General features: G+C 42.4%; 1 long non-coding RNA gene across 1 annotated transcript; it reads left to right on the forward strand.

Moving 5' to 3' along the window:
- Positions 1-1,508: 1,508 nt before the first annotated feature.
- LOC144588326 (uncharacterized) lies at positions 1,509-10,808 on the forward strand. Its single transcript, XR_013543837.1, has 3 exons — positions 1,509-3,132; positions 4,549-4,651; positions 5,235-10,808. It is a non-coding gene; the product is annotated as an uncharacterized LOC144588326 (long non-coding RNA).
- Positions 10,809-11,231: the final 423 nt, after the last annotated feature.

Below are 11,231 nucleotides of genomic sequence, written 5' to 3' on the forward strand. Positions count from 1 at the left end.
AAATGCTATCCTTGATACTATGTGTAGCCACATACTCTCTCTCTCTCTCTCTCTCTCTCTCTCTGTGTGTGTGTGTGTGTGTGTGTGTGTGTGTGCATGTATGTCTGTGTCAACATATCCTGACCTGGTATATAATAGTTAAACATACACTCATGTGCTTGACCAGGTTAAAACTGTAGCTGTTGATTCAATGGCATCCAAATATTCACAACTTCTGCCATAAAAGCTGGCCTGGCAATCTCTTTTCCAGTAATAGTGGGGAGTTTCTTTCAGAACAAAAGTTAGCGTAATTGATTTAGCAATAATCTTTCAAGACTACAGTGGGTGCCCATCAGGCAGAGAAGGAGAAGCTGTGGAGAAAAGGATGTTACAATTAAGTGATAATCTAGTAGGATGTCAGAAACACAAGTATTTACCATTTTCAGCTCTTCAGGCCACAATTAAGTGGAGACTTTCTCCAATTCAGGAGACAATATGAAAACTATTCTACATAGGGACTAAAGTGGTTACCTCTTACAGAGCTATGGAAGAAATTACCTTCAATTACAGATGGGTGAAGATTTCAAATGTTGCATAATTGCCTTTGGAAGAGCATCTTACTTGTTCTTCCTTAATTCCCCCTGCCAACATTTGTTTCCCAGTGAGAAATAATTTCTAATTACTGTTTCGTTTTGATCCCATATCCAGAGTGAGAGGTTGTTCAACATATCTTTGCAATGGTTAGAATCAAGCCAAATGGATCCTGCCGGCATTCAGGTGTGCTATTTGTTCTCATTTCACCTATGATCAAAGACCCGCCAAGCTTAATTGGTGTTTCTGTGTCCTCTGAAAACAGGACTGGGTTCAAATTGGGATACGAAGAGACAAAATAATTGATGTAGCTCTCCCTTTGATATCTTATTTGCAAAGACTTTGTAATTGCTTGTCAGTCCACTCCTGGCTTTATCTCAAGTAAAAATGCTTTAGTATTCTTCTTTCATTCCTCTTGTTTTAATTGTGCTGACAACCCAGTTCTCTGAAGCAACATCACAAAGAAAACCCCAGCAATGCACAGATCAAGAGGCTGGTTTGGGGGCCTTTGAAATGAATGGCAAAGTTTCAAGAGACTCAAATGGAGAAAAAAAATGTAATAGAATTAATTTCTTCCCTACCTCATATATAATTTCTACACATAGAAAAGTAGATTTTCAAGATTCTATCACACTATAGAGCAAGACTGCACACCTACCGCTTGGGGCTGCATGTGGGTCTCATCCCTGGCTTCCAGTGTGGCCTCCTATGGTTCTACCCAGAAATCTCACTGTTGGAGGGAATTCAAATTTGTTTATTTTCTTTGTCTACACTACGCTACGCTACGCTGTGCTATAGTGGTTTAGGTATCTGGCTGTGGAGGGGCTGGACTCAATAATCCATCCAGCTCCATAATTCTAAGTTTATTATATTATATTATATTATATTATATTATATTATATTATATTATATTATATTATATTATATTATATTATATTATATTATATTATATTATATTATATTATATTATAATATAATATATTATAATATATTTTCTTTTCTTTTCTTTTCTTTTCTTTTCTTTTTTCCTTTCCTTTTCTTTTATACACTGTGGAGCCACATTTCCAAACATCTCTCTTCTTTGGAAGGTGAAAAAAAAAAGGAGAAGAGAAGAAAGAAAAAGGACAGATAACAAAGGAAAAACAGGAGACAATGAGCACTCTCAAGAACTCTTAGGCATGGAAAAATCCACTATAGTTAAGTCATCTACAGGTAGTACCTTGGAACTAGAAACAAACAGGACGTTGTGATGAATGATACCCAGTCTTAAAGAAGAAGCATGCAAGGCTGCATTTTTTTCCAGCACTCACCCCTAACAAATATCCTCCTCTGCTGAATCCTTACTTATTTTGTGAAGATTGCTACAACAAAGAAAATACAGTATGCTTTATGACCACTGGAGCATGTAGCGGAGAGAGTCTGCTTCATTCTAGTCCCTGTATAGTCCCATATAGATTATTTCCATACCGTGGGTAAGAGTGAAGAGAATAAACTTCACTCCTTCGTAGCAGGAAAAGAAGACTCACCAGGATGTGGTGTCTCTCTGATGCCACTTATTGTTCCTAAGTCAGCTGCATCGCATTACCTGAGAGAAGCTTGAAGATGCCTTGGAAATCACAGAGCTGGGCAGACAAGGATCGATGGGTGGGGGCAGAATTGCTTTTGGTTGGGCCCTCTATTTATGGAAAGAAGCACAAAGGGAATCTAAGCATTTAGGACCAGAATCTGGCAGATTACCTAGATTGCTAGGGAATATGGTAACCTAGAGCTGAGTGTGTGTGTGCCTTTTTCCATTGGCCAAGTGGGTGGCTCCGAATGTTGTTGGTCATTCCATGTAGGACTCACTTCCTATGTGGCTCTACCCACATCAAGAGCTTTCCCAGGCTCTATGCTGGCTCTGTGAAAGGCTCACCACTGGCCCAGGCCTTGTGTAGCAAGAAGGTTCATGCGTTGCAGCAGCACTGGTGTTCGCTCCACTCACTTTGTTCTCAGTAGCACAATGGGACTGAGCATATGTATCCATCACATCCATCACTTGTCCCCTGCCTTCATTCCTGGCTTTCTGTCATGGCAATATTATGCAAGCACCATGTACATTCTTAATGGTGAACCAGTAAGGCCTGATGCCAGCTTTTAGAGCCTTCTCTTATGTAAATACCAATCTGTCTCCATGCCTGGAGACTCAGGAAAGCATAGCAGTGCCTGGAGATTTCAGATGGCAACTCTAATACTAACTTCCAGTTCCATGCTTACCTTCAATAGACTGAGGCATCTGCTTCAAAAATGTGACATTCACTAGTGAAAGAAGGCCAGTGTTGAAAGGGTTAGTTTGAAGAGAGAAGGAAGAACAATCTAAAATTACTGGACCATGATGAATGATGAACTCTTCAATGGGCAAACTGTTGCCGATCCATACAGCCCTAGTTGGAAACCTGCTTTTCCAAGGTTTCAACACATATGAAGAGTCCCCAAGGATACTGAAGGCTCACGCTTTCTTCAGACTTATTGCTCTTCCATACACAGGAGGGAAATGGAAATGATGGCAGAAGGAGTGATGCAAAGGTACTCTCCTCCTGACATGTAGTATTCACACAGATAATAATTTCTGAATAGGGCTTATGTTAAATGTAGAGGATAGAACTGAGCTCATTTTCTCTCACACCACATGTGCAGGCCTAATCTGAATTAGAATCACTGTGTGATGGTAGGAAAGGATAAAATACTTCCTTTCCCAGATGTTTCCTCCCTAAAATTCATTGTTCCCACAACGGAACTGAAAAAGTCCTAAATACAGCTTGGTTGGTGCTAGTGCTAACATAAATTGTAACAAATATTTATGTTTCAGGAGCAATATATTGCTTTTTCTGATTACTTTTGAGGGGCAGAATGCTTTTGCAGTGTTTTCCCGCCCCCAAGATATTTGTCCCTTTCTCATTTTTTTAGAGATGAATTCCCCACCTCCCCTAAGAAGCTGAAAAGTATCAAAAACATGACAAGTAACACAACATTCCTACCAAAAACCATATGTAATGTTAATGGTAACCAGTCACTTTAGGGCTTTGCAACGAGCTATCCACTAAATTCCTCTTAAAAATCTATTATCAAAGTCTTTCTTGAGAGGATAAACTGAGGAGGCTGGGAGCGGCACCGGGTGCCTTGAGCTCACTGGAGGAAAGGAAATATAGAAATGTAATACTAAATAATGAATAAAACGCAAAACGTATTTTAGAATCCTTCTATAGTACCTCCTACATACCTCTCTGGAAGTGCTTTATCTGTCAGCCTGTGGCTGCTCACAGCACCCTGCTTGTTTTTAAAGAAGTTAACTGTGGTCTTTAGCTAAAAATAAGAAGCCTGAAAGCTAGTGGATTGATTAGTTTCTTCGTTGAGTCTGTCTGCATGTTAAGATAATTTCTTAAGCAGAAGCGTTGAAGGGGATGCTTTCCTTTCTGTATTATTTTTCTCCCTTGGTGCACATCAACACTTTCGATGATGCAGGGGTAATTGGGCCTTTGTTTGTCAGGAGTGTTAAAATTATTATGGTTCTTGAATAAAATGCGCCTCCACTACTTAACTAAATAGCATTTCACAGTCTACTTACCTGCAGGCTGTATTACAGGTATGGTGCGGTGCTGCAGGAATGATTAACCCTTTCTGCACTTCCAAACTAACATGTGCAAGAACAGACACTGTTTTTTTAAAAAAGGAATGATAAAATAATTAACAGGCAGCTATGCAGGGCTGATCCTCTGTCAGAGAGGCAGCTGCATCAGAGGCCAGATCAGAGCTCAGAAAATTTACCTCTTTTTTTGTGCTACAACTCTCAGAACCACCCAATCACTCCCAGTCATGTTGGCTGCAGTATTCTGGGAGTAGTACTCCTGAAAAGTAAACTTTCCGAGTGCTGAACCAGATTTTGTGTGGCAGGAAACAGCGCCAAGAATGATTTGATTTTTTTTATTATTGCATATATTCCAGGTGACACCTTGTGTGATGTTGTGGATACAACAGTGGACTGGCATTCAGGAGGCTTGGATTCTAATCACTGCTCAGCCATGGAAACTTACAGAACGTGGAGCTGGTAAAACCACTCCTTAAATATATCACTTACCTTGAGAGCCATGTTAGGGTTGCTGTAAGTCCGTTCTGATGTGAAGGCGCATAACAAATGTATTCCAGGGATGGGGAAAAGAGCTTGTAGTCTTTTCTACTTTGATTGTCAAAATAACTCAGCTGGCTTTGGGTGGAGAGATTGGGCAAAGGGTACAATATGCTGTGCACTCTCTCTCTCTCTCTCTCCATTCACTTGTAATTTTTTTGCCCTTGCTTAAAAACACAGTGTTTTAAAACACACTCTGAGGGTATTGCTATTGGTTCCCCTGTTGGAAGTTACAAACCTCAGGTCTCAGGGAGGTGCAGTTGCAGGGCTGAAGACCCTGGAGGAGAAGAGGAGGTAGAGGCAATTGATGGGACCCAGCTGAGCAAGAAGGCAGAGGCGGGAGTTAGCAGAATGCTGCCAGGTATGAAGGAGGGGGAGGAAGAAGAAGTGTGTGGTGATGGTGGGGGTTGTATGGTGACAGAGTCAACAAGGAGCATGGAGGTGGAAAAAGAGGAGAGGTGGGGTGAAGTGACTGACGAGCTGGACTCCATCTTTTCTGCAACAGGGATTGTGGACTACATGTATCTAGAAGACTCCTGGACCGGGCTGCTAGTACAAGTCACACTCCCTAAAAGAAGAGCGAGCTGAAGGAGAGTACTCATTGTGAGTCTTCGTGGATCACCTCCTTGCCCCACCAGCCAGTGGGTGCCTCAGCATCCAGCAGGGCACTCAGTCCCCACCCTGACCCAATGAAGTTGCTGGAGATACAAAAGAGAAAGGGAGCAACACATACATCTTTAGGAGAGGCCAGAGGCATGCAGATGTTGACTGGCAGCCAGAAGAACAAGTCAGCCTGATGGGGCATTGGATGGCTCAAGACCCAACACCACCACCAGACTGTTGATTCCCTCACCCCAGTGACCACGACTTGGGGTCAGGCAGAGCTGTTCACAGGACTAGTGAAGGCACTTCAGCCCCTTGAAGGACTGACAGGTCAGGAGAAGACTGGCCACCACTTTGTTCTTTGTACCTGACTCCACCCCCCCAATAAAATAAAGTAGCTCTGGGAGTCTTGAGTTTATGGAGACCATGGTCATAGTGGCCTTGTCTGCCCTTCCAGCAGTTTGGGGGAGTGGTCTCTCTCTCTCTCTCTCTCTCTCTCTCTCACACACACACACACACACACACACACACACACAGAGAGAGAGAGAGAGAGAGAGAGAGAGAGAGAGAGAGAGAGAGAGAATACAACAAAGAGGACTATGCAAACTCCATCTTGTATTTCAGGTGCCTTGAAAAGGGAAAGCAAAGCAAAGAACCCTTGGCAAAGCTCCCTCCCTCTCTTTTTTAAGACTATACACTGTCCTTCTAACAACATGTGCGTTTAAATGTCTGCCTCAGAAATCTATTTTGCTGTGTGTCACTGACAGGTGACTCTGAGACTCAGACAGTTTTAAGACTTTGTATGCTGACAACTGGAGCACTTACTAAGAAGTCATCTTCGTGGTCTTTGTCGTTCAAATCAAATCAGTATGTTTATAGCATTAGCCCAGAGACTACAGCAGAAGGTCTTCTTTGTTGTAAACAGAATTACAGGTCCATTTTTGAAACTGCCTAATTACATGATCAGAACCTTTGGAAGCAAAAGCAGTTCAGTTCTCCTTCCTGTTAACTGTGCCATGTTGGGTAGCAGAGGTGGCATATATGTCAGCATAGATAGCAATGATTGATACTTATAAGGAATCCTGTATGCCACCTTGCGAGGCCAACTGTTATTCTGCAAGCTGTTTATAATAGCTGGCTCTGAGGGAATCAAAGGAGACCAAGGCATTTGGGTGGGGGTGGGGTGGGAAAAAAAAATCGCCTGAGCATATTGCCTTGCCACAAACATTTTTTTTTTGTCACAGTGCCTTGTTATTTTGGAGCCTCCTCAGAGGCAGCCATTATGAAAGGGTGGTGGAGAGGTGGTGAGGCAAGGCTGGCAGAATGGGCTCTGGGTGGTGTGGGGAAGCAGTGGGTAGTGGGTGGCTTTGGCAAATCTGTCATCTCCCAATTAGGGATGGGTACCTGAGTCATGGAATGCGCTGTCAAGTTAGGTTGCACCAGTGACTCAACTTGGACTTGTCTTGGGTTGTTTCCCCCCCCCCCATGACTCGGACTAGACTCACAACTCGGAATCTACCCACCCTTCCCCTTTTTCTGGGGGAAAATCATCATCATAAGCATAATTCAGTCTTGAGAGACTATGGTAATGTGCTCTGTATGGAGGACTTGACGCTGTATTCAAAGCTGGAGTGTCTTCTCCAGAGCCCAAAGCATGAGTAGAATAATATGGAGGATAGGCTGTTACCCAAGCAGCAAATCCCCCCTCTCCACATCGCTGAAATAGTCCAATGGAAAGGCAAGAGCCAATACAACTGGTTCCAGCGATGTCGCAGAAGTTACCAAAACGACACAAACTGTCTCCAGGACTCCAGCTTTGGATTTTGCCTCGAGGTTAACTCCTGAAGTCTTTTCTATCAGTGGATATAGCCACAAGGCAGCAGAAGTTTGAAATTGGAGTTTTCCTTCTCCTAGATGGGCTGCCTTCCCAGGCTGATGAGCCTCACCTACCCAGGCTGCTCCCTCGCCGCATGGGTGATGGCGGCACCTCCACCTTCTCCTCATAGAATAGGGACTCAGACTTAGGACTTGGGACTTGGGACTTGGACCCAAAGACTTATCAGCATCTATGCCCCTGATAGTCTGCCACCAGAGGTGCCTGCCTCACCTCAGCTCATGGGAGCATCTCTCTGAGCAAGAGACATTAGTGGTATTGAGAAAGGTCTGCTCCTCTCAGCTACGGCTTCTACCTTTTCAGAATTTGGGAAGTTATCTTTTGAAATACAGCTCTCAAAATTCTCCAGCTTCCTCAGCCAGGATGAATCTATGTTGGATAGGAAATTCTGGGAATCCTAATCCAAAAGAACAATTTATAAAACTCTGCACTTTCCCAGTTCATATGTGATGGGACTCTTCCAGTCTGCTGAATCATTAATACTGCCATTGGAACAGCAGGTTTCTAATGGTCAAACTCTAAGGTACAACTCATTATTAGAAGAAGGAATGCAGGCTGATTGTGACTCCATGAGGTTTCCTCACCTCAGAAAACTTGCAAAATAGCTTGCTTAATTTTGTGATTTGATCTCTGGGAGCTGAGCGCAGGCTTTGTTTGGAAGTCCAATTTCCGAGAAACAAAACTGCCTGAATTCTGTCTCTGGAGCCCCAGAAGGATTTCACCTCTAATTGTAGTTCCTCTGTTGTTTATACCGTGGTGTTTTGTTGCAATGGCAAAATGCTTACTGGCCTCCCTTGGGTTCTTCAGTTTCTGGAGAAGACACCAAGAAGCTCTGCGATTCTCAACTGCCACAGAATGATAATCAGGTCACTGTCAGGGGTATCATGGGATTCTGAAACGGTATCTCTCTCACAAAAAGTGGATCCCAGCTAAATATCAACATTGGGCCTTGCTGGGATGTTGAGTTCCTGAAAGCTGCCTAAGGATAGGGTGGACACTTGCATATCACAAGAAGGGAGGGCAAAAGGAGACACAGATTTGCATAAAATATCATATGCAAGTAATTAGATACGGATGGAAAATTGAAAGGATTTTCATAATTTAAACAAAAGTACATTTCACTGAGGTTGGGAGAACAGTGACTAAGATGACAACAAGCAGCTGACTTGTGTGCCTGCTGAGTCAGCTGTCCAGTTGCTCATTATGGATGAGCAACTTTGTCCCCTCCTTTTTGTTCTTTCTCTCGAGATCAGACTTGGTCTGGAAAGCCCTTCAAATAGAGAGCACCTTCAAAAGGAGGCTTGTTCTGTGGCAGTTTTTCAAATAGAGGACCACACTCCCTAGAAGAGAACAGGTGGGCAGCCTACACAAGGATGCTTCGTGATACCTAAGGATACTGTTGGGCACACACAGATCGCTTGCCTAGCTTGCTTTAATGATTAAATAAAGGGAAGTCTCATTCTCTGTGGAGTATAGAAAGATGACCGTGATATTTTTAAATACAATGCTAATGGTTCTTTGAACACTTTAAGCAATAGCAAAGAGAAAGGGGGAAAAGGATATTATCTGTTTTTCATTTCAAGAAAAGCTTGCAATCTAATTACAGTGTTTTTGTCTCTGCAAAGCAAATGAAACACAAGTAAAGCCTTATTCAGTTTCCAGTAATATGTCCTCCAACTCAGATAAATAGCAGTGGATCCTTTCAGCCCTTGCTTTGTAAACAGTTGTGTAATGTCAGTAGGGACCCCACATTCTTTCTTTAAATCAGTTGTGTATTGTGCCTGACTGCTTTAGCAGCTTGTACAATAATGTTGGGGAATTTTCCTTATTTGCTTTGATGAGCTATGAGTAGTGATTATTCTGTTTCTCCCCCCCCCCCCCCCTGTTTTCATAAAATCATATGCACAACAACATTCTTTAATCAAGGAAATCCATGCACTTGTTTGAGCTATCCAATAACTGAGAGAGTGGTTGGAATGAAAAACATAACACTGGGGAAGGGAATCGGTCTTGTAGGATTGAAGAACTAATTAGTTCTCCTCACCTATCTTCTGACATCACTGCCCACCACCTTTTATGTTTGCTTTGTTTCCCATTGCTTGTAGCATTGCCTGGAATAACCCAGATCCTGAGGAAATGTAATGTTTCTCTTTTGTCTTTTACAGGGTCAAAATTCTGGGTAAATATCTTTATAGGGTCACCAAAAAAGTTACAGAGGAGGCGATCTTTTTGAGTTCTCCAGAACTCTTTATTAGGCGTAGGCGTAAGTGTTAGGGCACACAAAGAGGCAAAGCATCCAAATGTAAGGCCAGATATAATGTCCACTCTTCATGAAGAAAGTCCACCATCAACCTAGATGATGTTTGCATATCCAGTGTAAAACACAGATGTTCAGGTTGCAAGGCCAATTTCCTTTCAGGTGGAGACCACTGGAAACTTATAGTGGTTTTGCAAATATTATAGAGGTATGGACAAACTGTGATCTGCACTGAGGGGGAAAATAAGAATAAGCAGACAGAGCAAAAGGTGGCCCCTTCCTTTTTTATTGTTGCCCACCCAACATTGGCATATGGCCCCTGATAACCAATCCCAATGAAAGGTTCCCCAAGTCCATGTGTCAGTTCTGTTGTGTCCTTTCCAGGGGATGGTGAGTTTGGCCACAATGATCTATTCCTTAACTATCTCTCAGTTAGACTACTGTAAGATGCTGTATGTAGAGCTGGCCTTGAAGAGCATGTTAAAACCACAGCTAGTGCAAAATGCAATGTCCAAACTTGTGTCTGCTGTACACTTTAGACACTGTGATTAAAATTCTGTTGTTTAGTGTAGTCACAGTTAGAATAGGCCCATGAGTTAGTGGACATCTGGTGAGTCAACTCCTCTTTATGTTTTCTCATCTGATTCAATGGAGACTATTCTAGTTAGAACTTACAGTATTACACTAACTGCCAGGATTTTGGCCCATTTATGTCGCTAGGCCTGAACAAACTGGATTCTGATTTCCTTCTGAGCTCAAATCAAGGGGCTGGCTTTCATTTGTAAATTGCTAAACAACAAATGGCCAGAACTTTCAAAAGAGAGCCTGCTCTCATAAGTCTGCTGGGATTTTCTATCTTCAGTGGATGCCTCCTTGTACGTCCCATGTGTACTACTGAGGGGCTAGACTGATCATTGCATGAGACGAGGTTTTCTCTGCAGCAGTACCTTGATGCTGAAACTCTCCTCCAAAGTTATCCTTCCTTGCTGAGCTACTGGTAGGCACTCAGAACTACTATTTCATCTGACATTTGGATTTTAAAATTATAATCTATTACTTCTCTAAGAAGAATATAGCCAGCACATTGATTGGGCTGCACCTTCTGATTCTTTTTTTCTTCCAAAAATATCTGTCTTCTGTACAACATCCCTGAACAACAATTTCTAAGAAGGCTAAGCGAAGCATATTTACTAGTAAAATATAATTAAATAAGCAACTGGGAGCAGTGTAACAAGTGGCAGAACTTCCACATGTAATGACATCTGCAGAAAGCCTAAAATCTATGCTACAGAGATGCTAAACACTAGAAAGTGGGCCCATTTACTATTCTGCGGCTTTTTAAAAACTCCAATTGAACCCTGGTATGACTGGCGAATGAGGTTGGCTTTTCCTACTCAGATCCACAGTTTTCCCTAGAATATGGATTTTCAGGTTTGTTTTGACATTTGTTAGATGAGCCTCATCTAGTTTAGACCCCAGCGATTAATACCTCCTTGCTTGTTGGATTGTCCAACTCAGAAGTTCCTATTCCAGGCTGTTTCCTGGAATATGGGTTTTCCACCCAGAATGGCTACTGGCATGTGGTCCCTGGGGATGTTTTTGAGGCTTGGAATTTTGTAATAAGCTTGGAAAAATCTTGGAATTATGGAGCTGGAAGGGATCCTGTTGTTGCATCATTTCCCTTTCATATGATGGGATGGATAAATTCCATTGGGCTGTGCTACTCTGGGCAGTTTTGTGTAATATTT

This window comes from Pogona vitticeps, chromosome 3, assembly GCF_051106095.1.
Source record: "Pogona vitticeps strain Pit_001003342236 chromosome 3, PviZW2.1, whole genome shotgun sequence".
Classification (NCBI taxonomy): domain Eukaryota; kingdom Metazoa; phylum Chordata; class Lepidosauria; order Squamata; family Agamidae; genus Pogona; species Pogona vitticeps.